At 46.7% G+C, this 27,357-nt stretch overlaps 1 protein-coding gene across 1 annotated transcript in view; it reads left to right on the top strand.

Annotated features, from left to right (window-relative positions):
* The window catches only part of LOC127005905 (microspherule protein 1-like), a 74,726-nt gene that overhangs the window by 30,701 nt on the left and 16,668 nt on the right, over window positions 1–27,357 (top strand). The window lies entirely within an intron of this gene.

Below are 27,357 nucleotides of genomic sequence, written 5' to 3'. Positions count from 1 at the left end.
GAGGGACATATTCTCTAACACTTCAGCGTCCAAGCACTCACACATTTGTCAAGGCTCTCGGAGGAGTTGTGGGCATTTCCATGGGTAGTTCTATGACCCTGGTGGAAGTTTAACAAGGTCTCTGTACCATGAACCTGATTAACCCGTCCGCTGCGATTGGCATAGATTTGGTTTTCATTGGTAGCCTGGTAACATTATACTCCCAGGTCTTTCTCTGCCTCTGTGGTGGATAGTGGAGTGTATCCCATGTGGTATCGGTATGCTGGACTTCCCCTCCCGAGATGCATAACTTTACATTTTTCTTCACTGAATTGTAGCAGCCACTTTTTTGTTCCATTCCTGTAGCTTGGTGATGTCTTCTTGTAGGAAATCCACAATCAAGGGGTTAATCTCTTTTTTGGCCTTTGGAAATAGTTGAGGTGAGGGGCGGCAGCGTCTGAGAATTCCGACCTCCTCTCCCTTAGATCTCTGGAACCTGAATTTGAGTCGAACACCCTCAGGCGAGTCGGTTACTGTTCCATGACTTCATTACGTTAACAGTCCTTCGCCACGGGGATCTTAATCAACGTATTCATTAATTCATTTGTTTTCATTAGGTTCCCGTTGAGCTATGCAGTGGGAGTAGAATGTATAAGCTCCGTCAGTTACTATACCGGATGTTGGATATAGGGATAACTTCTAAATCTGAAATGGATAGATAAAGAAATGTATAAAGATAGATTGACATACACTCATAGACAAACAAACAGACAGATAAATAGATTGATAAGTAGATAGATAGACAGATAGATGGTAGGTTGGTAGACAGACGCAAATAGATGGATCGATATATAGCCCCCCTTCCCCTCCACTACAGATAGATAGGCTGGTAGACAAATAGATATAGATAGATTAATAGAAAGCCCCCCTCCTCCCCCACCCCCGACATATAAATAGGTAGGCTGGTAGACAGACGCAAATAGATGGATAGATAGATACCCCCCTTCCACTCTACTACAGATAGATAGGCTGGTAGACAAATAGATATAGATAGATAGATAGAAAGCCCCCCTTCCTTCCTCCCCCACCCCTGACATATAATAGGTAGGTTGGTAGACAGACGCAAATAGGTAGATAAATAGATAGATAGATAGCTCTCCCCCTTCCCTTCCTCCCCCTCACACAAGGAACACTCTGTCGGCCGCTGGAACGAACGAACGGGCGGTGCCGCAACACGTGACGTCAAAGCTGGGCGGGCGGAGAGAAGATTCCCACACGTCTGCAACGCCCACCTCGATATAACGAAGGATCAGAGAAGAAAAATGTATGAATCTGGCAGACGTAACATGTGGCGTCACTAAACACGTTTTGCAAATCACCCCAATTACCGCATTTAAACTGTCAATTAGAGGAACGTACAAAAAAGCATGAAAAAAAAAACTGCAACAGGTAATAGGATGGAAGGAAGGAAGGAACCCGCGTGACAAAGGAACACGTGCGTCACACACACACACACACACACACACACACACACACACACACACACACACACCTGCCTGGCAACCAACCAACGCGGGGCCTCTCAAAGTTTTTTTTTCTTTCAGTCCAATATGACAAACCCTTAATAACTCCTTTTTAATTACACTATAACTGAACGCTTCACGAAGAGATAGATAGATATAAAGATAGATAGATAGATAGATAAAGAGAGAAGGATAGATAGATAGATAAATATAGAGAGAGAAAAAGAAAACTGCAATGATTTATTTTTTTCTATCGTTGTTGTTTTTTTCGTTTTTTTTTCCTCTGTCTGTCTGCGTGTTTCCCCGGTGCAGCCACTAATGGGAGGAAGTAAACCCTTCCTGCCGGTGCACGTAGCTTCCGCCCGAGACACCAGAGGAGGCAGACAAATTACGGGGGAGGCGTGTTTATGTTAGTGTGTCGGGCGGGGGTCAGTTCCCGCGGCCACGTCTTCGCGCGACCACAACACTGCAGGAGCGTCCCCCAAACCCCTTACCCTTGCTTCCTCCCCTTCCCTTCCCTTCCCTCCCTTAAGCCCTCTCCTAACCCCTCCCCTAGCCCCCTTCCTTCAATCCCTCCCCTTAACCCTTTCTACCTCTATCCACCTTCCCCTCCCTTCCTCCCCTAACCCCTTACCCTTGCTTCCTCCCCTTCCTTCCCCTCCCTTCCTCCCATAACCCCTTCCCTAGCCCCCTTCCTTCAATCCCTCCCCTTAACCCTTTCTACCTCTATCCACCTTCCCCTCCCTTCCTCCCCTAACCCCTTACCCTTGCTTCCTCCTTCCTTCCTCCTTCCTCCCATAACCCCTTCCCTAGCCCCCTTCCTTCAATCCCTCCCCTTAACCCTTTCTACCTCTATCCACCTTCCCTCCTTCCTCCCTAACCCCTTACCCTTGCTTCCTCCTTCCTTCCTCCTTAAGCCCTCCCTAACCCCTACCCTAGCCCCTTCCTTCAATCCTCCCTTAACCCTTTCTACCTCTATCCACCTTCCCCTCCCTTCCTCCCCTAACCCCTTACCCTTGCTTTCTCCCCTTCCCTTCCCTCCCTTAACCCCTCCCCTAACCCTTACCCTAGCCCCCTTCCTTCAATCCCTCCCCTTAACCCTTTCTACCTCTATCCACCTTCCCCTCCCTTCCTCCCCTAACCCCTTACCCTTGCTTCCCTTCCTTCCCTCCCTTCCTCCCATAACCCTTCCTAGCCCCTTCCTTCAATCCTCCCCTACCCTTTCTTCCCTATCCCCTTCCCTCCCTTCCTCCCTAACCCTTGCCCTTGCTTCCTCCCCTTCCTTTCCCTCCCTTCCTCCCATAACCCCTATCCTACCCTAGCCCCCTTCCTTCAATCCCTCCCCTTAACCCTTTCTTCCCCTATCCCCCTTCCCCTCCCTTCCTCCCCTAACCCCTTACCCTTGCTTTCTCCCCTTCCTTTCCCTCCCTTCCTCCCATAACCCCTACCCTACCTTAGTCCCCTTCCTTCAATCCCTCCCCTTAACCCTTTCTGCCCCTATCCCCTTCCTCCCTTCCTCTCATAACCCCTTACCCTTGCTTTCTCCCCTTCCTTTCCCTCCCTTCCTCCCATAACCCCTACCCTACCTTAGTCCCCTCCCTTCAATCCCTCCCCTTAACCCTTTCTTCCCCTATCCCCCTTCCCCTCCCTTCCTCCCCTTACCCTTGCTTCCCCTCCCTTCCTCCTATAACCCCTACTCTACCCTTGCCCCCTTCCTTCAATCCCTCCCCTTAACCCTTTCTTCCCCTATCCCCCTTCCCCTCCCTCCCCCCTTTTCCTAACCCCTGCCATCTTCTAGCCCCCTTCCTTCCTTCTCTAACCCCTACAATCCCCTCACTCGCTCCCTTCCCTATCCACTACCATCCCCTTCCCTCCCTCCTCCCCTCGCCTAGCCCCCTCCCCTCCCTCCTTCAGCTAACCCCTACCATCCCTTCCCTTCCTCCCATCTCTAACCACTTACCCTACCCTAGCCCCCTCCCCATCATTCTCTCCCTCTCCTGCCCTCCTTTATTCCATCCCTCCCCTTCAGTTGTCCCCTGCCTTAACCCCATCCCTCCAATCACTCCCCTCACCCCTTCGTTACCTTCATTATCATTCCCTCCCACTTTTCCTCCCATTTCCCTTCCCTCTCATATCCTTTGCCTCACCCCATCCCCTTATCATCCCCTTACCCATTATCTTACTTTTCCTCCTCCTCCTCCTTCATCCCCTTTCCTCCCATTCCACCTTCCCCCATTCCCTTAACCATTCCCCCTTCTCACCTCTATACCCCTCCCTTCTACCCTTGCACTCTCACCCCTTTCCTCCGCTGCCCTCATCCCCATACCCTTCACCCATTTGATTATCCTTCCCCTCCCGCATACCCATATCATTTTCCATTCCATACCTCCCCACACATCCCCCTCATAACCCTTCCTTTCCCCCCACACTCCCTTAACCATCACACTTCTTCCCCTTACCCACAAATCCCTCCCCTTCCCTCTCTTCCCTCTCCCCACCATCTTCCCTTCAGAGCTTCCTCCTCCAACTCACGGACGTGGTTAGTCGGTTGGTTCCCCATGTAGCATTACCTCACCGTGCGTGATGTTCAAGGACGGCGGTTGAAAAATATATCGAAGTTTCTGGTGAGATGAAGAAAATAAGAGTCGGGAAAGTCGAGGCGTTTCAGGATGTCTCAGTAATTCAGAGAGTGGAATGAAAGGCTCTGGAGAGTCTCCCTGGCGATGCCCTTTTATTATGGGAGACCTTGAAGACAGAGTAAAGAAGTCTTATTTTGTTTTGGTGTCTTACTTAGAAGTTTGTTGTTGTTTTTGTTTTATATAGATTGAAGTGGATTGAGGTTGACCTTTTTTTATACTTTCTTTATATTTCTTTCTTTCTTGCATTCTCTCTCTCTCTCTCTCTCTCTCTCTCTCTCTCTCTCTCTCTCTCTCTCTCTCTCTCTCTCTCTCTCTCTCTCTCTCTCTCTCTCTCTCTCTCTCTCTCTCTCTCTCTCTCTCTCTCTTTTACACACACACACACACACACACACACACACACATTCACGCGGCTTAAAATATGGCAATTACGACCTGAATTCACATTTCTTGATGAAGCTTCAGGCAAAGGAATAGATGAATACATTAATTAAGGTCTCATTGCGCGTGACGTGGGCCTTGAGAGGGAGCGAGAGAGTGGCGGTGGTGGGAGGGGTGGGTGGAGGGGGGGGGCGTGGAGGGATAGGAGGTCACGGTGGAGATGTGGTTGGCGGGTTGATTGACAGAGATGGTGTTAGGGGAAGAGCGATGGAGACTTGCCAGTGTGATCGAGGTGGCGTGAAAAGAAGAAGAAAAAAAAAGAGAAAAAAAAACGACCTGCAGTGCAATTATGTTTTTTTTTTTTTTCTTCTTCTTTATTTTCGATTTCATCTCCTTGGTTAAGGCGTGAAAGATCATTACCGCTGCCTTCTGAAGAGTATGTACGTAGAGTTCACGCAGTACACACACACACACACACACACACACACACACACACACACACTAATGCAAGACTTACCTCATCCATAAATCACCCAATACGGTCATTATGAGGAAGAATGGCTGTGGAGGCAGACATTTAGGGGTCCTGGCGGGCGGCGGTGTCGTCATGTGGGCTGCGGCGACGTACCTCACTATCCCTGAGCTGCATTGTGTCCGGCTGACGGATGGTGACGAGCCTGACCCTGCTCACCTTGCCACTGGCCGGTAATGAGTTCGACTGAGGTGGTTTATTACTTCCTGCCTGTCACTCGACTCCGCCCTCGCCCATAGATGAGGCGGATTTGCTGCGCCGCGCTCAATAAGGAAGGGCTTGAGGGAAGGGTACTCGCAAGGTTGCAACGCTGCCACACTTAAGGGGGATATGGAGTAATTACGTAAGAAGAGTAAGAGCATAAGTTTGTCTGCAGGAGGACAGTTAATTTATCCTCATAGCGCTCGTGTAAATCTATAACGCCATCTCTCCTCCCTCCCATAAATGCATCTATTCAAAAAAATTAGTATCCATTTTTTAAGGTGTCATCAACCACTCTGTAATAATTTCTTACAGCTGCCTTTATTGAATCTTGATTTATTTTACCAGCGTCAGAAGGTCGTCTCCAGCAGTGTTGGTTAACGTGCCTGTCTACCCGTGTGTTGTATGGCGGTGGTAACAAAACTTTTCTTACCGGTGATTCATGACTCCCCCCCCCCCCCACACACACACACCTCCTGCACACACGTATAAAAAGAAGTTACTATTTTTGATGCGCACACCTAACACAGCTTATTACATTTCCTTGATGTTTTCTAGTGTCCCTGGAATTTTAACGTAACTGTTTGATGCATCGTTCTGACAACCAGAGTTTAGGTCTTTTTTTTTTTTTTTTAATAGGGAATTTCACAAGAGAAGCAACTTTAAGTATTCACAAGGAGTCACCTGAGAGAACGAACGTGTATCGGCGGAATAAATAAAAATATCTTCCCGTTATTATTTTTTTTTATTACTGTGCTCTTAGTGCTTTCCGATACGTTAGTAGATCATGATTGATAAGTTTATTCCTTTTCGTTATAACAAACTATCTTACGCATAAAAAAAACATATTGCATCGTCTAATAGATTTATACCCTTGAGGAAAACAAGGGTGTGAATAGCAGTTACGTAAAGGCAAGGAAAAGAAAAACGTCCATTACCTTTCCTCCCATTTCACTGTCCTAAGCCTGAAATATGAGGGAGCGAGGAGGAGGAAGCGTAAAGACGGCAGACAGCTCACGGCAACCAACGCTAACCACCCACTGCCACTCCCTCTCCGGCTGACACCTTCCCCCACCTTGTTTTTGTACAGTAAAGGAAGCAGCTAAAGGGAAGAAAACAAAATGTACAAAAAAGTCCACTAAGTACTACTCCAATAAAAGAGAATAAAATAGTATGGCCAGGTGAGAGGTCAATAATGGATGGGGACGTACAGGGGGGGTGTAGGGGTTAGGGGGGTGAGGGAGAGGAGGGAAGAGGAAGGAGGTGTCTTAATACTCCCCTCTTACGTAAGGCTTTCGTGTGGCAGTGACGTTCTTTAGATTCATATGATTTTAATGGGTTAAGGCAAATGAACAACGAAGAAGGAGGGGAGAAGAAAGAAGAAGACGTATGGAAGGAAGGAAGCTGACAGGGAGGCTCGCTAACTTAAGGAAAATAGAACGAAGAGATGTAGGGACAGAAGGAGGCACACAGGAAGGCTCGCTAACTTAAGGTAAACAGAACGGAGAAGAGAAGGGAGACTCACAAAAGGGAAACATAACTAAGAAAACGCGTAGGGACAGAAGGAAGATCACAGGAAGGCTCGCTAACTTCAGGGAAACAGAACGAAGAAAAGAAGACATGGGGGCAGAAGGAAGACTCACGTGGAGGCTCACTAACTCAAAAGGAAAACAGAACGAACAAGAAAAGACGCAGGGACAAATGGAAACAAGGGAAACAAAACAAAAAAGAGAAGACGTAGGAACAGATGTAAGCTCACAGGAAGGATCACTAACTTAAGGAAAATAGAACGAACAAGAGAAGACGCAGGGACAAAAGGAAACAAGGGAAACAAAACAAAAAAGAGAAGACGTAGGAACAGAAGGAAGCTCACAGGAAGGATCACTAACTTTAGGAAAACAGAACGAAGAAACGAAGTCGTAGGAACAGGAGAAATGTCAACGGGAGGCTTGCTAAGGGAAACAAAACAAAGAAGAGAAGACGCAGAGACAGAAGAAGACTCAATAGGATGGCTCACTAACTAACCCCTGGCGTCCTCCCTTCCGCTGACACCTTCCCTGACGAGTTATTTACCCCCGGATATAAATTGCAGGTGTTACCACAAGCGTGACTAACACCTGACCTCGCGCGGCGGTTAATGGTATCCAGGTACGACGAAGGGACAGGTACAAAGATTTCTTGTCCTTTTTTTTTTTTTTTTTTTTTTTAGCTCGGTGTTGCACTTCATTTTTTTTTGTGTGTGTGTGGGGGGGGGATGAATTTATATTTGTTTATTTTATTTTATTTTATTGCCCTAGACGTTATTGCATCTCCTTCATTTATATTTTTAATCCAATTTTATTCGCTTTAACATGAGCTCTTACAGTTCCTTCATTTATATCTTCTTGCATTATCCTTTTTTCTCTTTCTCATGACCTCACTTTCACGTAATTCACCTCCAAGTCAGGTTAACGACGAGAACAAACTAGACTGCTTTTAGGTGAACGAGAAGAGGAATGTAATTAGTATGTATGTTTATCTACTGTTTAATCAAGGGAATATGCACACCTCTTCATCCTAATTAATCTATAGAGGAAAACAGTAAGCTGAATTTATGTAACAGGCTCACTCCATATATACATCAGTCCATATACGATACAGGTGATAGTCTGCTTTTTTTTTCTTTTTTCATTACTTTCCTCCACCTTCACACTCTCGTAAGACAAACAAAACTGAGACTCTAAAATTAAAAAAAGAAAATTCACTCCCAGTAATGGAAGAGAGTAAAGGTGACAAACTATATTATCTCCTACCTTGTTCTCCTAAGTTCACTCCTTCTCTCCTCTTAGGACGCAGACAGGATGCTGAGGTCACGGCGGTTCTCAGCCGTAACCAAGGCGTCCCATACATCATGTGGGCGTTCTCAGCAATTTTCCGTCTGACGTATGGGAAAGGTGTAAGTAGCGTCACAATCATATACCTGAGGGCTGTGTTTCGCCAGGCCCGGCCGCCCGTCCTCCTCTGTACTCTAATGCGTCTTGTGTTGTCTCAGTCACGGACGAGAATCAGTGTGTGTGTGTGTGTGGGGGGAGGGGGGGGGGGCGTGTGGGTGAGTGGGGGGAAGGGGTAGGAGTTTGTGTGTGTGTGTCTGTGTGTGTGTGTGTGTGTGTGTGTGTGTGTGTGTGTGTGTGTGTGTGTGTGTGTGTGCTTCGTCTCACGTCATTGCATGGGTATTATTATTATTATTATTATTGGTGTCATTATTATATATATTTTTTCTTTCTGCTTCCAATTTCAACAGAAGGAAGGAATCTATTCTTACTGCCACGAAGGATATTGTTTATGGAGAGAAACTTTTACTGCGTAGTTTGTGTGCATTGAAAAAAAAAAAAGGAGGAAATGTAAGTGTTGGATATGAGTCTGAACCTGTCGAAACCATAGAGAGAGGTGGCCCTAAAAATTCCGTGGGTTCGAACTTGCATCAATATGAACCTGAGTAGATTCTTGGACAAATGGTCTATTTTGTATTAGCAGCTTTTAGGATGGAATTGTACATATAACAGTTAAAATTTGCAAAATAAATACAAAAGTACAAAATGAAATAATTTGGGCTTGAGGGTGGAGGTGGTGTGTGTGTGTGTGTGTGTGTGTGTGTGTGTGTGTGTGTGTGTGTGTGTGTGTGTGTGTGTGTGTGTGTCGCCGCCACCCTCACCCATACATTTCATCCTCCCCGTCCACAAGGCCACAATTGAGGGACGTGACCTGAAATAAGAGAAATGAAAACAACTTATCTTTCCTGGACATCAGTGTTGCGCCGACTAAACGAAACTTTCCCTTTTCCTGGACATCAGCCAACTGGAGAAAAAAAAAATAACACTGTCCTGAACTTCACACATAATCGCTGCCGTACCCCACGTGAAAAAAATATATACGATAATAAAAATAAAAAGTAAAAAAGTTTCCCTGAGTCTAAAAAACATTAGGCATAGGGAAGGAAGGGCAGGGCGAAGGCCGCGGCGGTGCTGGACGAACTTTTCTCTTTAAAACTCAACGATGGAGATTCTTTTGGCTTTATGAAACCTCGAGTCGTCTCATCCCAGAGGTCGACCGCCCGCTCATGAGGTTTGTTCTAACTGTTGCTCGCTTCCTCGAAATTCGGTATGGGAACTTGGGGACCTTGTTAGCCTTGGTGTGGGTGATGATGTACAAAGTTGTCAGTCATTTGAGAGGTGAAAGGAAGTTGAGTTTATTAAATTTAGCCAGTTAATGAAGAGTTGAGGTTGCTGCGAGCGAAATATATTGTGGGAAATGTTTTTTTCTCTCTCTCTCTCTCTCTCTCTCTCTCTCTCTCTCTCTCTCTCTCTCTCTCTCTCTCTCTCTCTCAGGCGAACTTGAACGACTATTACGCAATCCAGCCTCGTAAAACAAGAAAGAGGTTCATTAAAGTACACACTGAGCGGTCATAAAGCCTCCTTAATAGTTTCCTCTCGAAATAATTACCTAATCATCCCTATAAAAGATATATTACTCCTTTGACCGACGACAAGACCTGAAAAGGCACTCGCTAATAGGACACCTTGATATATGTACCTGCTTAGCGTGAGGCGGCGATGAAGGGGGAGAGAGAGAGAGAGAGAGAGAGAGAGAGAGAGAGAGAGAGAGAGAGAGAGAGAGAGAGAGAGAGAGAGAGAGAGAGAGAGAGATTAGCCCTTTCTTTTCGTCTCTGCATCTCTACCACCACCAAATCTGAACGAGCATTTACTATTCACACTCCTAAACAATGCACAAATTCACAACTTTAAACAAGAAAAAGAACAATGAACCCAAGAATTTACTGGCTGGCTCTCTGTCGTGTCCAACGTTGCCAAATTGTCGTACAGTGAACATTGCATTTATCATGTTTAGGCTCCAAAGACGGTCGTAACCACACAAATAACGATAGGAAATTAAAGTTAGCGTTAAAACTTAAATATTGATGGGTTTCGTCCTTTTTTGCTATAGTTATCGGTCAGAAACTACAAAAATCCAATGCGCTGAGTACGATAATTTGGCAACGCTGGTCGTGTCTGTCTGGCTGACTTTCGGGGACACGCGGGCGGACCGTCAAACACGGAGCATGTAAACAAGGAGATAATTGCATTCTTCCTGCAGCCACGTGTAATCTTCTGGCCGTGGCTATGGGGCGGCCCTGTCCTGGCCCTCAGCGTGGCCTCGGAGCCCCTGCGATGAGTGCACTAAACGACACTTAATGATATATAATCAGTCAATTAGTGGCGACTCCCTCAAAAACCACTCTCGGTGTCAGGCGGGAGTGTAGACCGTTGTTGAGGTGTTCTCTGTGTGTGTGTGTGTGTGTGTGTGTGTGATGGGGTGCGTTTCCTTCTCTACATGCAGGACGAGGCTCAGGTGTGCTGATAATCCCTTCATTAGCCGCTCGGCGCCCCAGACACCGTCACGATTTTCTGAAATAACTTGTATATTAGAAAATTATCATACACGGAATCCTTGATAAAGAAAGCTACATAACCACAAGTGCAAATCTAAATACACACCGTTCATACATGAAACTTCCTTTGCAGAGAGCAACACAGCTCTTGCCTTACACTTCTACGCCTAATTAGTATAGTCTAGGCACGATTGGGATGCCAGGTATACAGTTGCAATGTTAAATAAGAATGAGTAGGCTATTGATATTCTCCTCACCATGGTCACGTTCACACAGGCGAGAATGTTATGCTTCGGGTATATGTGGCCAAGACAAAGGACCTTTTCTGTGATTGCAATTGCTAAGGAAATGATTTTTTTACATATAAATGATAATTTCAAATATCCTTCTATAGGTAATTTAAACAAAAAAAACGTCTGTTATCATGCTATGACAAACTACGAACCTAAAACCTGAGGTAGCTTAGGTTTTTAGATTCAAAGCGAGTCAGCCTGATAATAGACATGTATTAGATGTCCAGCAGGGGAATGTGACAGTATTATTTATAAAAGTAAGAAAATAATTACAAATGTAGAGGTGTTACAGCATTCTTATATCCCGCGGGTGTTTGAGAGGTCATCATTTATCTTAAAGGATACCGATAAGCCAGGCTGTTGGGAAGGGGGAGTGGCTAGCTGATGTATCGAGAATGAACGAACTTTAAGATGTTTACAGTTTTTCAAATAAAATTTATTTTCCATTAAAAAAAATATCCTTTTGGGTGAAAACCACCAAGACGCGTTATAAACCCACGCGATAACGATCCCTTTCACGATCCTAAGTTACAAAACGCTCCTTGCATAGTCTTCGTCGCTTTACTTGGCCAGTTTCCAATTTCAAAGACGTCAAACAATTTCCGCAAAGTTTCATGTAAATTCGTGTGCACGGCCGAAAAGTTATATTGGGTAGGAGCGCTCCGTACACACACACACACACACACACACACTCTCTCTCTCTCTCTCTCTCTCTCTCTCTCTCTCTCTCTCTCTCTCTCTCTCTCTCTCTCTCTCTCTCTCTCCCATCTTTGCAGCCATTTCAAGGGCAAAGTACTACCCCAATCACCTGCCCCATGCACCTATACTCCCCCAGTCCCTCTCCTGGCCTCCTCCAGCCTCCCCTCGCCTTTCCCAGACCTCCTCCCCAGCCTCCGGTGAAAGACCCTGGGCTGTGTGGATAATTTGCTTCCAGGAATTCTTAGGGAGTTCCATTGGATGCGTGGTGAGGTGCACATACCTGGGCTGACTGACCTGCGTGTGGACGAGCTTTGAAGCGTAGACTCCCAGAGGTGCCGGAATGATGCGGGAAGCTACTGTTTAAAGAGGCTTCCTATGTATCGGTGCCATCTCCTCCACGCTGTTAATTGTGGCTACTTTAGGACGAGGAGTAACAGCAACCCTGAGCGGAGGAACCCTGGGGATGACTCGGTAATGGCCGGCGTAGATGGAGGCAACGAGGGATTAAGAGCCGGTAGATGTCGTTGATAAGGGGTAGCGTAGCGTAAGACTTAATTCGTTGGCTGCGGGGTTTTGTTTGTTGCATGCCGTCATAATGGTTTTCTCTCTTTTTTTTTTTTTTTCAGTAGATGTCGTTGATAAGGCGTAGCGTAGTGTAAGACTTAATTCGCTGACAGTAGGGTTTTGTTTAGTCATAATGGTATTCTCTTTCTTTCTGTGCTTCTTTCTTTTCTTCTGTCTCCCTCTACCTCTCTCTCCATCTATACCTACCTATCTGTATCTATCTATCTATTATCATCTTCAGCAGTGACGAATAATAATTGTACTCTGGAATAGCAATGCACTTTCTTTAACCTCGAAAAACTAACCTAACCTTAGAAAAGATGGGAACTGGCAGCAGTCTTGTGGTGGTGGTGTCTTGTGGGAACGTGTGCCTTATATTATCACTCATGACAAGAGGGGCGGAAAGTTAGGACAGACTTTTTCCGTATACTTGATATTTTTAGTCAGTATCGCCTCAGAATTCTCCCTTCCCCCTAGCCCCCCCACCCCCCCCACCCCTCTATAGGAACATTTCAGCTCATCTCACATTACTTAGTTGACGCCATCTGCCGGCAGTCACCTCTCTATAAACACTTCGATCTTAGCCATTAGGTCGAAAAACGATCAGTTGTATGCAGCTCCATATCCTCCATTTCAAAGAAGTATGCGTGTATATAGGACCGAACCCCCTGCGGTGATCAGCGTGCATAAGTAACTTGCTTATGAATGTGAGCTGAAAGAGCGGTGTGCTAAACCCATAATCATGCGTGGCCGCCCTGGGTCTTGGCAGAGGGGTCGGGCCAACCAGGGGGAGGGGGGTGCCGGCAGCGTGGACGACGTGGTATTTTCCTGGAGGGACTGACGAGTGCGAGGCAAGGAAGGGATTGCGTAATGAACAGTCAAACCGAGGCAGCCACAGGAATTCCATCAAATAAAGAAGGAAGATGAGTATTGTCTGAAAAAAGGGACGGTTTTTAACAAGCAGGACAGAAGATGGCGCCACTATAAACATTTGCCTACGCCATGACGGGCTGGGGCCGACTACCATCCAGGCCCATCAAGCAAGCCTACCCGCTCTATAGGTGTTGACGTAAAAAAATAAAAATAAAATACACAAGTTCAAATTTGCAAAACGAGAAAAAAAAGGTGACGTTGTTGTTGATGATAATGATGATGGTGATGATAATGATGGTGATGATAGTGTTACAGATATGCGAAAATAGCAACAACATTGTCCCTCGGAGGATCAGAGCCCAAAGCCAGCCAGACACAATATATAGGTGGGAACCACTGGAAGAACAACCCATGCATCGCAGGAAAAATGTGGAGAGCGGGAATGGGGAGATGCACTTTCTTGTGGATGAAAAAATAAAAAAATAAATAACTGTTTCAGCAAACTGTATAAAGGGAACATCATGCGCCTCTGATCCTGAACCACTAAGAGGAACGTGATGAGTTGTTCCAGGTTTGCAATACATGTGATTAGTTTGTCATTCGTCTTTCAAGAAGCACATTTTCAGCTTACTGTTATTTGTTCTATTTTTCCCCATGAGAGAGGTAACAGTGCACCCCAGGATGCCCTATTTGCCATGAACAAACAATGCATAGCTTTCTGTTAACATGGTAGGCACCGCCAAGCACTGCACCTGTGTCTGGGAGCCACGACCCACTGCCGCCCCGCCGAGCCGCGAGCCAGGCTGTCACCCGAGGCCGGAAAGTAAAAAGTCTCTTTCAGTTAGGTATGTTCCAGCATCTATGATTATCTTTCTGAAAATTGCAGACTTGACTAGTAACATGAAGGCAGCCATGTAGCGGTGCCCCCCGCCGGCGAGGAGGGAGGCACACGCAGAAAATGACAGGTTTCGTTCTGCTTGTGGCAAGCAAAAAGTGTCGAAGGGAAGGACCCGTGTGATGGATGTGATGTAAACGACCGCCAAGCGTCTGTTCCGAGGCCGAACACAGCCAGCCTGCCTCTCAGCGGCGGGAAGCGGCCCACACTGCTGGTGGTGGTTGCGGTGCTGCTGCTGCTGTCTCTGGACAGACTTGCTACTCTGTGTGTGTGTGTGTGTGTGTGTGTGTGTGTGTGTGTGTGTGTGTCATTTCATTCACCGTTATTTGATCAAACGCTAGAATCGCGATCGCCAGTCAGTAGGGTACCCCCCCTCACACACGCACACACACACACACACGAACGAGCTTAGAGCTCAAGTGACGGATCTATAGATTTGATGGAACCTCAACCCACACACACACACACCCGGTAGGCGGGACACAAACCCCAACTGACACCCGGAACTCATTCACTGCTGGTGGATAAAGGATAATGATTCTATTAGGCTGTTCATCCATTTCCACCCCGCCTGGAAATCGAACTCGGGACTAATGGGTTGAGGCGAACGTGCTAACCACTGCACTATGGAGCTACGTGTGTGTGCGTGTGTGTGTGTGTGTGTGTGTGTGTGTGTGTAACATTAGCCAAGAAAACTGTAGATCGATGTAAATCTTGGGTCGTGAGACGCCACAACAGGCGAACAGAGAGAGAGAGAGAGAGAGAGAGAGAGAGAGAGAGAGAGAGAGAGGGGGGACTGGGGGGGGACCTGAAATGTGTGCCTCGCAGCTTTCAGTTTTGGTGTGGCGGGCGAGATGGCAGCACTGGCTGGTGCGAGGCGGCAGGGAGCTCTGGATAGGGGTGGGTGACGGCGTGGAGGAAGGAGGGGTGTGACGTCAGCACAAAGACTGGGCAAGGGGGTGGTGCTTGTTGTCAAGTGCGTGCGTCCTCCGTGGTGGCCGCCAGAGGGTGCCCGGGAAGGGGGTCATTCACCTTGGTCTCTCGCTTTTATATAATCCCTTACTCCATGGCGGAACTCGCTTGTATGGCAGAAGGAGGAGGAGGCAGGCGAGCGAGCAGGGCTGGCGCACGGCGGGGCGGGAAGGGTGGAGGGAGGGAGGGATGGTCATTTGGGAATTCCATTTTACTCAACAGGAAAACCTCAAGAATATTATTACGTTGTGAAAATCATACTCTTCACACACAATAGTTGCAGGATGTGGACTGGTATACACTTAAACAGACGCTTGCTCATGTGTTTTGGCAGCGCCATGAGCGAGTTGCAATACAGAGGATCAATATCACCTCCTGCGAAGTCGAAGGAAGTCTGAGTCTAGCAAAAAGATCCTGACAATGGCGAGACAGCAAACGCATACAAACAGCTCCTTTCTTCAGAACGGGGACAAACTTGTTGAGATGAATGACGCAAAAGAGAAGAATACAAAGCAGTTCCCGAATGATTACCAATACGTCGATCCTTTATAACAGTGTCACCAGATGTTGCAACGGCCACCGAAAGGCAGCCCGGCCTTTGCTCCTGTTCCAACTCGGCATGTGCTGTGATTGAGGGCACCAGAAGCAGCTTTAGTGGTGGTAGTAAAAATGATGGTAGCATTAGTAGCAGCTTTATTATTATTGTTGTAATAGTAGTAGTAGTAGTAGTAGTAGTAGTAGTAGTAGTAGTAGTAGTGGTAGTAGTAGTAGTAGTAGTTGTAGTAGTAGTGGCAATGGCAACAACAACAACAACTACCACTACTACTACTACTTCTACAACAGGAAGAGCAGAGTAGACTATAGCAGGAGGAGGCAGCTGCAGGGTGTAGGTGCGTACCCCTGGAGCTGAGGGCGCCACCTTCACCTGTACAGCCTTGAGACAAAAGGTTTGTGAATTAAGAGAGGCGCGAGGTCACCTTCACCCCGACCGTTCCTCCTCTCTCCGCCTGCGAAACTTCTCACCGAAAGGAATCATGTAACGTACGTATCGAATGGAGAGTTCTAAGTGAAGGGTTAATCAATTAGAGGGGAGGTCTAACAAGGCACAAGGGCGTTATTACGTTCAACAGCACGCAGCATGGGAAGGGAGGCGACAAAGGTTTAAGGAGAGTTGGTGCAGGACGATCTCGGTTGGTGCAGGGGGAAGGTAAACATACGCAGTGTTGTAGCGGTAAAGACATGCGGCGGCTGGCGACTCTGCGGTGAGGTCCCAGGGCGCGAGAACATAAACAAATTAAGTTTCAAGTTCGCACCCTGGTCACGGGCTCCTGACAGCACCATTGTTGTATGACTGACGTGACGCAACGAGGAGTCTGAGGCCACGCTCTGCTGGGGACCTCAAGGCTGTGTAAAATACATGAAAACCTTAACTTATCCATTGCCTTTCATACGCGACAGACTCAGCGCCGATGAAAGCCACTCCAGCACCTCCTCGCGTCAGGCCTCCTCACTCCCTTCTCCCTAACCAAGACCACAGGCAGCCCCGCAGCCCCTCACACCACACACAACGTTCCATCTATGTACATTACGGCCAAGAAAAAATCGCGTTCATATAATCATTGTGCAACCTCAACAGACACAGAAAAAAAAAGAGCGCTGGAATATTTTTTGTGTGAGTCAGCGAAAACGAGTGGACAAAATAAACAGTACCGTCATGTCAGCGCTCCTGTAGCTGCGACATCCGTGCGAGAGAGAGAGAGAGAGAGAGAGAGAGAGAGAGAGAGAGAGAGAGAGAGAGAGAGAGAGAAAAAAAATACGCACGCTATAAACAATCTTCTCCGCAGCGAACACAACCTCAGAACGGAATGTCGTGCTGTTGCGCAACACCACTTACCTCTCCCGCCCCCCTCCCGGCCGCGGCAGGTCGGGGAGCAGGCAGGTGGGAGGGGAGGAAGCGGTCCCTTCTTGTCCTCCTCAAGCAGGCAGTTCCCGATTGTTCCCTTCCTGTCTCCTGCTTTGCCCTCTCTAGCTCCTCACTCGTTCTTCCAGACTCCTCCACCTCTATTGATGTGAATTTCTATCTTCCCCTTTCCAGTAAGCTTCTTCATTCGCCATCATCTTTTATAGTTCTCATTTTATCTCTTTCCTTTACGCCGTCCAGCATTCTCTCTCTTGCCCCACCTGACAAGATGACTCAGCACTCCGTCACCGGCGAAGCGAATCCCTCAATCACCCTTTCTTCCCTTCCTGCCCTGCCGCCGGTCTGCCAGAGGACACTCAACCCGTGACAGCCGCGCACTGCTCATGTTAACACTTGACGGGAAAAAAAAAGCGAGGGACATTCTTTTAAGTTCGATCACCCATATGTGCCCAAGTCTCAGGCCGGTAACGAAAACACATCAACTTTCATTTTCTTCTATTTATTCCCTTACCGTCTTCCAATGACTATTTCTCTTACACAGGGCGTAACTGCATTAGCCCATTCAACGACGAAACTTTTTTTTTTTTTTTTTTTTTTTTTCTAGCCAAGATGAAACTGTTCAGACTCATTTCGTCTCTAATTAATTCCACTTAAAAGATTCCGTACGCATCGTCTTTCAAGGCAAAAATTGTGGTTCCCTTGACACCATGAAAAAAAAAAGTTATCAATTAAAAGTTTTTTCCATGCCTACGCCTATGGAATTAGACCTGGTTGTTCTCTTCTGTTGTTGTCTTTCTTTTTGTATGGAGACAGTGTGTTGCGGGAGTTTTTGTATGGGAGAAATGTGTTGGGGGTGTTTTTGTATGGTAGAAATGTGTTGCGGACGTTTTTTGTATGGGAGAAATGTATTGGGGTGTTTTTGTATGGGAGAAATGTGTTGCGGGTTTTTTTGTATGGGAGAAATGTGTTGCGGACGTTTTTGTATGGGAGAAATGTGTTGGAGTGTTTTTGTATGGGAGAAATGTGTTGCGGACGTTTTTGTATGGGAGAAATGTGTTGCGGGTTTTTTTGTATGGGAGAAATGTGTTGCGGACGTTTTTGTATGGGAGAAATGTATTGGGGTGTTTTTGTATGGGAGAAATGTGTTGCGGACGTTTTTGTATGGGAGAAATGTATTGGGGTGTTTTTGTATGGGAGAAATGTGTTGCGGGTTTTTTTGTATGGGAGAAATGTGTTGCGGACGTTTTTGTATGGGAGAAATGTGTTGCGGGTTTTTTTGTATGGGAGAAATGTGTTGCGGACGTTTTTGTATGGGAGAAATGTGTTGCGGGTTTTTTTGTATGGGAGAAATGTGTTGCGGACGTTTTTGTATGGGAGAAATGTATTGGGGTGTTTTTGTATGGGAGAAATGTGTTGGGGTGTTTTTGTATGGGAGAAATGTGTTGCGGACGTTTTTGTATGGGAGAAATGTGTTGCGGGTGTTTTTGTATGGGAGAAATGTGTTGGGGTGTTTTTGTATGGGAGAAATGTGTTGCGGGTTTTTTTGTATGGGAGAAATGTGTTGCGGACGTTTTTGTATGGGAGAAATGTGTTGCGGGCGATTTATGTATGGGAGAAATAATGTGTTGCGGACGTTTTTGTATGGGAGAAATGTGTTGCGGGCGATTTATGTATGGGAGAAATAATGTGTTGCGGGTTTTTTTGTATGGGAGAAATGTGTTGCGGACGTTTTTGTATGGGAGAAATATGTTGCGGGTGTATTTGTATGGGAGAAATGTGTTGCGGACGTTTTTTGTATGGGAGAAATGTGTTGGGGTGTTTTTGTATGGGAGAAATGTGTTGCGGACGTTTTTGTATGGGAGAAATGTGTTGCGGGTGTTTTTGTATGGGAGAAATGTGTTGCGGGTTTTTTTGTATGGGAGAAATGTGTTGCGGACGTTTTTGTATGGGAGAAATGTGTTGCAGGCGATTTATGTATGGGATAAATAATGTGTTGCGGACGTTTTTGTATGGGAGAAATGTGTTGCGGGCGATTTATGTATGGGAGAAATAATGTGTTGCGGACGTTTTTGTATGGGAGAAATATGTTGTGGGTGTATTTGTATGGGAGAAATGTGTTGGGGGTGTTTTTGTATGGGAGAAATGTGTTGCGGACGTTTTTGTATGGGAGAAATGTGTTGCGGGTGTATTTGTATGGGAGAAATGTGTTGCGGACGTTTTTGTATGGGAGAAATGTGTTGCAGGCGTTTTATGTATGGGAGAAATAATGTGTTTCGGGCGTTTTTGTATGGGAGAGAAATGTGTTGCGGGCGTTTTTGTATGGGAGAAATGTGTTGGGGTGTTTTTGTATGGGAGAAATGTGTTGCGGACGTTTTTTGTATGGGAGAAATGTGTTGGGGTGTTTTTGTATGGGAGAAATGTGTTGCGGGTGTTTTTGTATGGGAGAAATGTGTTGCGGGTGTTTTTGTATGGGAGAAATGTGTTGCGGGTGTTTTTGTATGGGAGAAATGTGTTGCGGGTGTTTTTGTATGGGAGAAATGTGTTGGGGTGTTTTTGTATGGGAGAAATGTGTTGCGGGTGTTTTTGTGTGGGAGAAACGTGTTGCGGGTGTTTTTGTGTGGGAGAAACGTGTTGCGGGTGTTTTTGTGTGGGAGAAACGTGTTGCGGGTGTTTTTGTGTGGGAGAAACGTGTTGCGGGCGTTTTTGTGTGGGAGAAACGTGTTGCGGGTGTTTTTGTGTGGGAGAAACGTGTTGCGGGTGTTTTTGTGTGGGAGAAACGTGTTGCGGGTGTTTTTGTGTGGGAGAAATGTGTTGCGGGTGTTTTTGTGTGGGAGAAACGTGTTGCGGGTGTTTTTGTGTGGGAGAAACGTGTTGCGGGTGTTTTTGTGTGGGAGAAACGTGTTGGGGTGTTTTTGTGTGGGAGAAACGTGTTGGGGTGTTTTTGTGTGGGAGAAACGTGTTGGGGTGTTTTTGTGTGGGAGAAACGTGTTGCGGGTGTTTTTGTATGGGAGAAACGTGTTAAAGACGTTTTTTTAAGAGTTCGAGAGTTGGTAATCAGACATTGCATCACTTTTAACACCTGTACAATGGCGAGGACGGAAGGAAGGAGGAGAGGGAGGGAGCTGCTGAGGCCGTGACCACACCCGCCGCCTCACAACGCTGCCCAGGAAGTTTACTCATATAAGGACTGCAATTGATTTTTCTCCCCCACGACCAAAGCTGAGGCAGGTCCCGAGAGGCGCCTTAACTCATTACTGCCCGCCACCGGCAAACCAGGCGGCGGCAATTTCGTTCGTTCCATTTTTTCCTGTGAGCGTGTTTCTTGCCGCCCGTAAACAAGATTAAGAACGGCGGGAGGGAGGCGGTGGAGGAGCGGCGGGCGTGGCGGACCTTGCGAACGGCGGAGGGGATGAAGGGAACGGCGGGGGATGCTGAGGGGAAATATAATGGTGGTAAGAATGATGTTAATTAATAGTAATGATAATAATAATGATAGTTATGATAATGAAAATAGAGAAGAAGAAGAAGAAGAAGAAGAAAAAGAGAAAAGATGAAGAGAAAGAACAAGAGCAAGAACAAGAACAAGAACGATTAGAAAAGAAGAAGGAGCAGAAGTAAAAAAAAGAAGAAAAAAGAAAAGGAAGAAGAGGAGGAATAAGAAGAAAGAAAGAAGGAAGAAAAAAATGGTCAAAGAAAACAAGATAAAAACATAAAAAGTAAGCATAAAATGGAACACTCCGAAAATTATGAGAACACTTACGAAAAGGCGGCGGCAGAATCTAAGAATGTCAAAAGAGATAAAGAACAAGAAAAAATGGGCAGATATTAAATGCTAGATAAGGGATAAATACCAATAACAGTCGCGCTTGGGGATGCTAGACACACACTGTACTGCAAGTCCCTCCCTTCCCCTGCCACACTGCCCCCCTCCCAACACCCTAACCCCCATACTCTCTCTCTCTCTCTCTCTCTCTCTCTCTCTCTCTCTCTCTCTCTCTCTCACGTCCACGCATCTAATGAAGTATACCCCATTCTTTTGTCTTAATTATAAATCAAAATTAAAACCTTGGAATCTGACATATCCAATTACTGTGTGCTTAAAACTCACAACTTTTCCCCGCTGGTCCCGTGTGGCGTTCGGTCTGAAGGGTGGTACAACGAAACAACACAGCCTGATGGTGCATTGTTACTGGGTTAGGCGGGTCTGTCTGCGCCGCCTCCCGTCATTCAAACAGTGTTCCCAATCCCCCCTCACTCTGGAGGCCTAATTTGGTTTGGTGCCAGATCTTTACCGTTTCTTATGAGGAATTTGCGCTTATCCGGCTTTCCCCGTCCGTAATCTTCTTCGGGATGTCTTATGAGGTTGGACGCCAAGGGCCGCGCTGGGAGGCCCACATGCCGGTGCTAAAGCTTTAAAGGGGAAGTGCCTGGCGCTGCCGCTGCTACAGACTTGTCTACTTGGCTCCTGGCCCACCGCCTCGCCCGGCCGCAGCCCAACCCTTCCACCCTTCCACCTACACATGTTCCAAATTGTTCCGCCAAAGTATTGAACAAACTTGAAATGAACCCTTACTTTCAATACTACCATCACCGTGTGTGTGTGTGTGTGTGTGTGTGTGTGTGTGTGTGTGCGTAAAGTAGGAAGCATACTTTATAGCAGCGCGTAGCGTCGGCGTTTATCTCAGTCACCTTAGTCTTTGAGCCTGCGGTGGGTAAAAATGCATTAGCCCGGAGCACAGGGCCAGTGTGAGATCCGGGTTAGCACAGTCTACCTTCCCCATGTTTCCCCAGGTATCCATTTATTGACCAGTCCGTTAAAGGAGGGTGAGCAGCTGAGTAGGCTGCACGTGGACTGTCTGGTCCAGGAGCGAATCTTGGCATGTGGATGTAAATGTTTACACCGCTTTTTACCTCATGTTGATTAAAAAAGGTAATTCATTTATCAAATACTGTGAAAACAAAACGGTGCATATGATAGATAAAGTTCTGAGAGCGATTAGATGGTGCCGTCAGATTCTAGAAAGGTAGAGAGGAAGGGAGGCAAACTACTTGTCGTACCAAGTTGTAAGCGCTGGACGACATGGCCTCCTATTCAAGTCCTAAGGGCACACACACACACACACACACACACACACACACACACACACACACACACACACACACACACACACACACACACACGACGTAAGGAGAGGAGTTGTGACCTCGTTGTCGCGGTGTGTTGTGTGAGTGGTCCTACCCAAAGATCGGTACTATGAACTCTGTGCTCTTCCGTAGGGGAACGGCTGGCTGTCTCGAGAGACCCGCAGGACACCAAGAGGTGAATTACACACACACACACACACACACACACACACACACACACACACACACACACACACACATACAAACACACTACTTAACTATATATTCGACACACGCTATTCAACGTTTCATATCATGCATGTAAGAACTAAGACCCCCTAGACCTAGAGCGTAGACTGTCCGCCCATACCCAACTACACTCTCCATTCCATATCTTTCCCCTGGCATCCCTCTATGAAGTTCTATACCTCACGCCAGACTACTAGACCTTCTCTCTCCTTCCACGCGTGTCCCTGCATGGGGCTAACATTCCCATAGATCTTCAGCAGACACACCCACAATGCAACACACTCCTTTACCCTTGAGAGGTGAGAGGGAGGGTCTGCACCTGCCGGCCCAGCCTCCCTCAGCCCAGGTACAATGGCACAAATCACACGTTACCCCGCGTAGAGGAGGGAGACGGGTGGATGGGAAGGAGATAGGGAGGATGGGAATGGGAGGAAAGGTGGGAGGGAGATGTGGTTTTGCATCCTCTCTCTTGTTTACACTGATGAAACTCAGGAGTACAGAACGCCCCAAGCTGCTGGCGTCCATCCTCCTCATTTTTTTAATCTTTCCGTTTTGTTTTAATCATTGAGTGTAACGACCCCTACAATGTATATCCGTCTCCCCCACCGCCGCCGCCTGCTGCCCCCCTCCCCAGCGAATCTGCTATGGGATTGAGTCACCTGAGTGTGGCATTATGGAAAAGATTGTATTGTTTGCATTTAACTTTAATGGAATGTCTCTGTATTCTTTTATTAACCAACGAAATCTGAGTCTTTTTTTTAACCATCGTAATACATTAATTAATACTTTTTTCTCACTTATCTGTTCACGTTTTGTAACTTGTTACAGCCACACGCAATTACTGGCATAGGCACGTCATTGCTTATTTTCTCTGCTCTCCTCACAACGGCACATATTTGCTTCAATTACTATTATCACTTTTCTTTGTGACTCAGTATTATCACCATATTGGCGATCGCAGTGCTCGTAGGTCAAATTGAGCCTGAGGAAGCAGCACTCGTCGTTTTAAAGTAAAATACGCTCCTCATCGAATGCTATCGATGATATTTCACAAATTCTTTTTTTAATGATGACAATGTAACAGTGTATCCATATCGCGGTGCACGGCTCGCCAGGTGTCCGCAGCCGGCGCAGCACCGCGGGCAAGCCAAGAAGACGCCTCGTTAGCATTCAGGGTTCCGGGATACAAAAGTTTGGCCAGGATTGATGACCGCCCCGTCCTCGGGTTTTGTGAACAGCTTCAGCGGGACTCACTGGAACACGGCTTAGGCGGAGCCGAGCCCGAGACTGAGGCACATAAATATTGCCGCAACAGGAAGATGACATGTGGCCAACAAAGCCTAGGTAAGATTACACAGGAATGCATTTACCATGTACGCGGCTGCAATGCAACGGAGCCTCGCAATCATGGCTAAAGGATCTCGTAACTTACCTGTGGCGAGGCGACCAGGGGAACAAGCCGTGGTGAAAACATTATATTGGAGCTACTTTTGTCATTTTAATTCATGAGGTGTTTTTTTTTCTCTCTAGATAACGTTACTCAGCACACAGTAGAAATATATACTGTAAAAAGCTTGTGGTCAGCATCCAGGATCCGTGGGAAGCTAAAATAGATGCCACGCCTCAGTCAGGAAGCGTCCAGGCACACAGGAGAAAGGTTAGGAAGGTTCATCGTTATTTTTCAAGGGTGATGTGAGCGAAGACCTCTCGTGCGTATTTGGGCTGAGTCAAGTGCTTTAAAAAATTTACTAAACAAGTATAGCATCAGTTCAAGTTGTTGACTAACGTTATGGCATCAAAGTTTGTACGGTTGTATACAATAACACTATATATAAAGGTTACATCGCTCCTTTCTCAACCCTAAAGCCTGTACCGTTGTGTCCACCTGTCGTTTAGGCCAATCAGTATATACTTTTTTTCTTTCCTGTCGCCTAAACAATTTCCACCTGTCCTTTAACGCCCTCATTTACTATACCTTGCCTCTTCCTCCTGGTCTGCCACGCCCACACCTTTGTTCTTTCTTCGCTTCATCTCATCCGGCGTCCTTCCTTCCCCTCGTCGCCCTTCCCCCCGCCAGGACTAACGCCACAAATCCCTTTACTGGGCCTCGCGTCCCGCTCTAATTACGCCCCTTGGATGAAAAGGAAATTACGGGGACGGGGAGCTTTGCCGTAATCAAGACTCAGGTTGGTCCCCTTAATGCTTCTGCTGCTGCCGCTCCCCATACTACTGTTGCTACCGCCGATGCTGCTACACTGTTCCATGGCGCCGCTGCCGCTACTACTGTTGGTTGGTTCGGGTGCTGCTATAACTAGTGCTGATGTTGTTGTTGTTGATGTAATTCTCTCTCTCTCTCTCTCTCTCTCTCTCTCTCTCTCTCTCTCTCTCTCTCTCTCTCTCTCTCTCTCTCTCTCTCTCTCATACTGTTTTTAATATCATAAGAGACAAATAATAACAAAAAGAGGTGTAAAATAAAAATAGTCACCAACACGCGATACTCCCATTAACTAAAACATAACGACAGAAAAGAAAAAAAGAAATGTTTGCATTACTAATTTTTCTATTGTTACTGTTGCTATTACGTATCTCAACACGCTTTACCATTGCTGATTCTGCCACTCTTGATACGAATTTCTCTACCTGCTTTACCTTTCTTGTTGCTGATGATGCTGGTGAAGCCGAGGCGAGCTGCTGACCGTTTTAGTGTCTCTGTAATTGGTCACTCGATTTGTTGGAAAAAATCGAAGTGAAGGGAAAGGAATTCTCTGTTTTCTCTTGTTTTATTTTCCTGACATCATGGTGTGTGTGTGTGTGTGTGTGTGTGTGTGTGTGTGTGTGTGTGTGTGTGTGTGTGTGTGTGTGTGTGTGTGTGTGTGTGTGTGTGTGTGTGTGTGTTATTCGCCATATGATTTTTAGTTCTTTTTCTCTCTCTCTCCATCTCTCTCTCTCACGGCTCCCGAAAATCTTACTGGAATAACCTTGATAGCAATAATATTAGTCCCCCCCCACAATTCGAGTAACCAAGAGTAGCCATTAGCTCTGCACCACCAACATCAACACATTCAGTAGTCGAACTCAGACAAGATCCAGAAGCTGTGTTGAGGAGGGACCACAATACAGGGACGCCCGAAGAATGCAGAGGTACAGAGTGTGGGAACAGAGTGGCGGTGGTGGTGAGATGGGATGGTGGTTATGGCGATGATGATAATGGTGGTGGTGGTGGTGGTGGTGATGGTGTGTGTGTATGCGTGTCTGTGTGTGTGTGTGTGTGTGTGTGTGTGTGTGTGTGTGTGTGTGTAGGGTGAAGGGGTGGGATGAGTGGCAGCCAGTTATAATATAGGGTGGGAGCAGGGCAGGGTATTATGGGGTGACGCAAGGAGGGACTGAAAGGGAGGAGGAGGAGGGAGGTGGAGGGGTCGGAAAGGGTCTGCTGGGCGGTGTGGCGTCGTCCAGTGATGAAGGGACCGTCCGGCGAACCTAAGATACCCGGCGATGATATACGGATGCGGTAATTGACCTGGTGCGGAAACTGGTGGAATATGAAGGTCGTTATTGGCGCTGAATGGCTTGGCTTGGCTTGGCTGGTTGGCTAAAGGTGTTGGCGAACTTTGCAGATATGTAACTTTGGCCCTATAACTGTGATATTATTGAACGCACCTATTACTTCAGTAGCTCAAACGCCTCATACACAACCTCTCACCAATTTGAGTTCACATAATGCATTGCGCCGTCCAACACTGTTACCGTAAAGCGACACTGGGTTTTACTGCATCACTATGGGAGTGGACGCGAACCTGTAGTATTCAGTGTAGCACAAAATATTAACATGAATAATTTGAGAATCACCACTATTGAAGATATCTACTATAGGTAAATGCTTCGTGGGTTATGTTAACATCACTTTTTTGTATACTTATGTTTATCGATTCTGCCTTTAGAGTTATGTACTCCCTGTTGAAATGTAACTCTCGAAAACAATAAGATGAATGTTAAAATACCTATGAAAGCTTTGCAAAAAAAACTTTCTCTATACTTTACATCTCACACAACTAAGAACCCTTGACCGTGATCACAAAACATATCCTGACGCCGCGGACTACCGTGCTGCATAAGAATTACCACACGTACAAGCCCCCCCTCCCCTCGGTAGCATCCTTATAATACGCATCCTTAACGCTTTACACAACAGCACGGGAAGAAAGGGACGGAGGAAGGGTGGGAAGGAGGGAAGGAAGGAAGGAGGGGAAGGGCAACAGGAAGGCGCGCCGAGGGTGGTCAACCTGGGGGGGGGGGGGCAGACTTTCAATGTGCTAACCGTCAGTGTCTCGCGAAAGTCATCCTTGCAGAAGACTGAGGAGGATGTGCAGACGGGGAGCGCGATGGCAGGATGGTAGGGCGTATGGGAGAGGCTCGAGGGTAGGACATGCAAGCCGCGGGGCACTCCACACACACACACACACACACACACACGTGGTCACACACCCCTGACAAGTGACAACGGTAACACATTCTTGCTAATCGCGCCTTTATGCTTGTGAACTCTTGCGTTATGAGCAATCAGACGCATTATTGACGAGGATAATCTCTCTCTCTCTCTCTCTCTCTCTCTCTCTCTCTCTCTCTCTCTCTCTAACAAATTCCGGTTATTTCTAATCAAACAATCATTTTTTTATCTATTTAAGGAACTTTCTTCGTAAAAAGTCTAAAAACCCGTTCGATATGAAATTACTGTTATTAGGATGCTCACAAAAGTCACTCGGTCCGCGGTAATTCATGGTGTTTACGGCGCACACATCTATCTATACTCCGTTGGAAATTATAGATATCAAGAACCACGCGAAATTATTTCACTGAGGAATATTACATTCATTAGAGTGCACACGTACAATCTCCTCCTCCCATGTTCACGAAAGCTCTCTATTCAGCATGCGAGGCGAAGGGCGCACACTGACAGGCCCAAGCATTGTCCTCGGAGCCACCAGGATGGAACTAGCCTCGTCCAGCCATTCATTATCTCTTTCCCGAGGGGCGGAAGCCAACTGTCAGCTTTTCTTTGACAGCCACGTTGACTTGGACAAACTTCCAGGCAC

The sequence above is a fragment of the Eriocheir sinensis genome, chromosome 3 (assembly GCF_024679095.1).
Source record: "Eriocheir sinensis breed Jianghai 21 chromosome 3, ASM2467909v1, whole genome shotgun sequence".
NCBI lineage: Eukaryota > Metazoa > Arthropoda > Malacostraca > Decapoda > Varunidae > Eriocheir > Eriocheir sinensis.
This window is presented reverse-complemented; position numbering and strand designations above follow the sequence as displayed.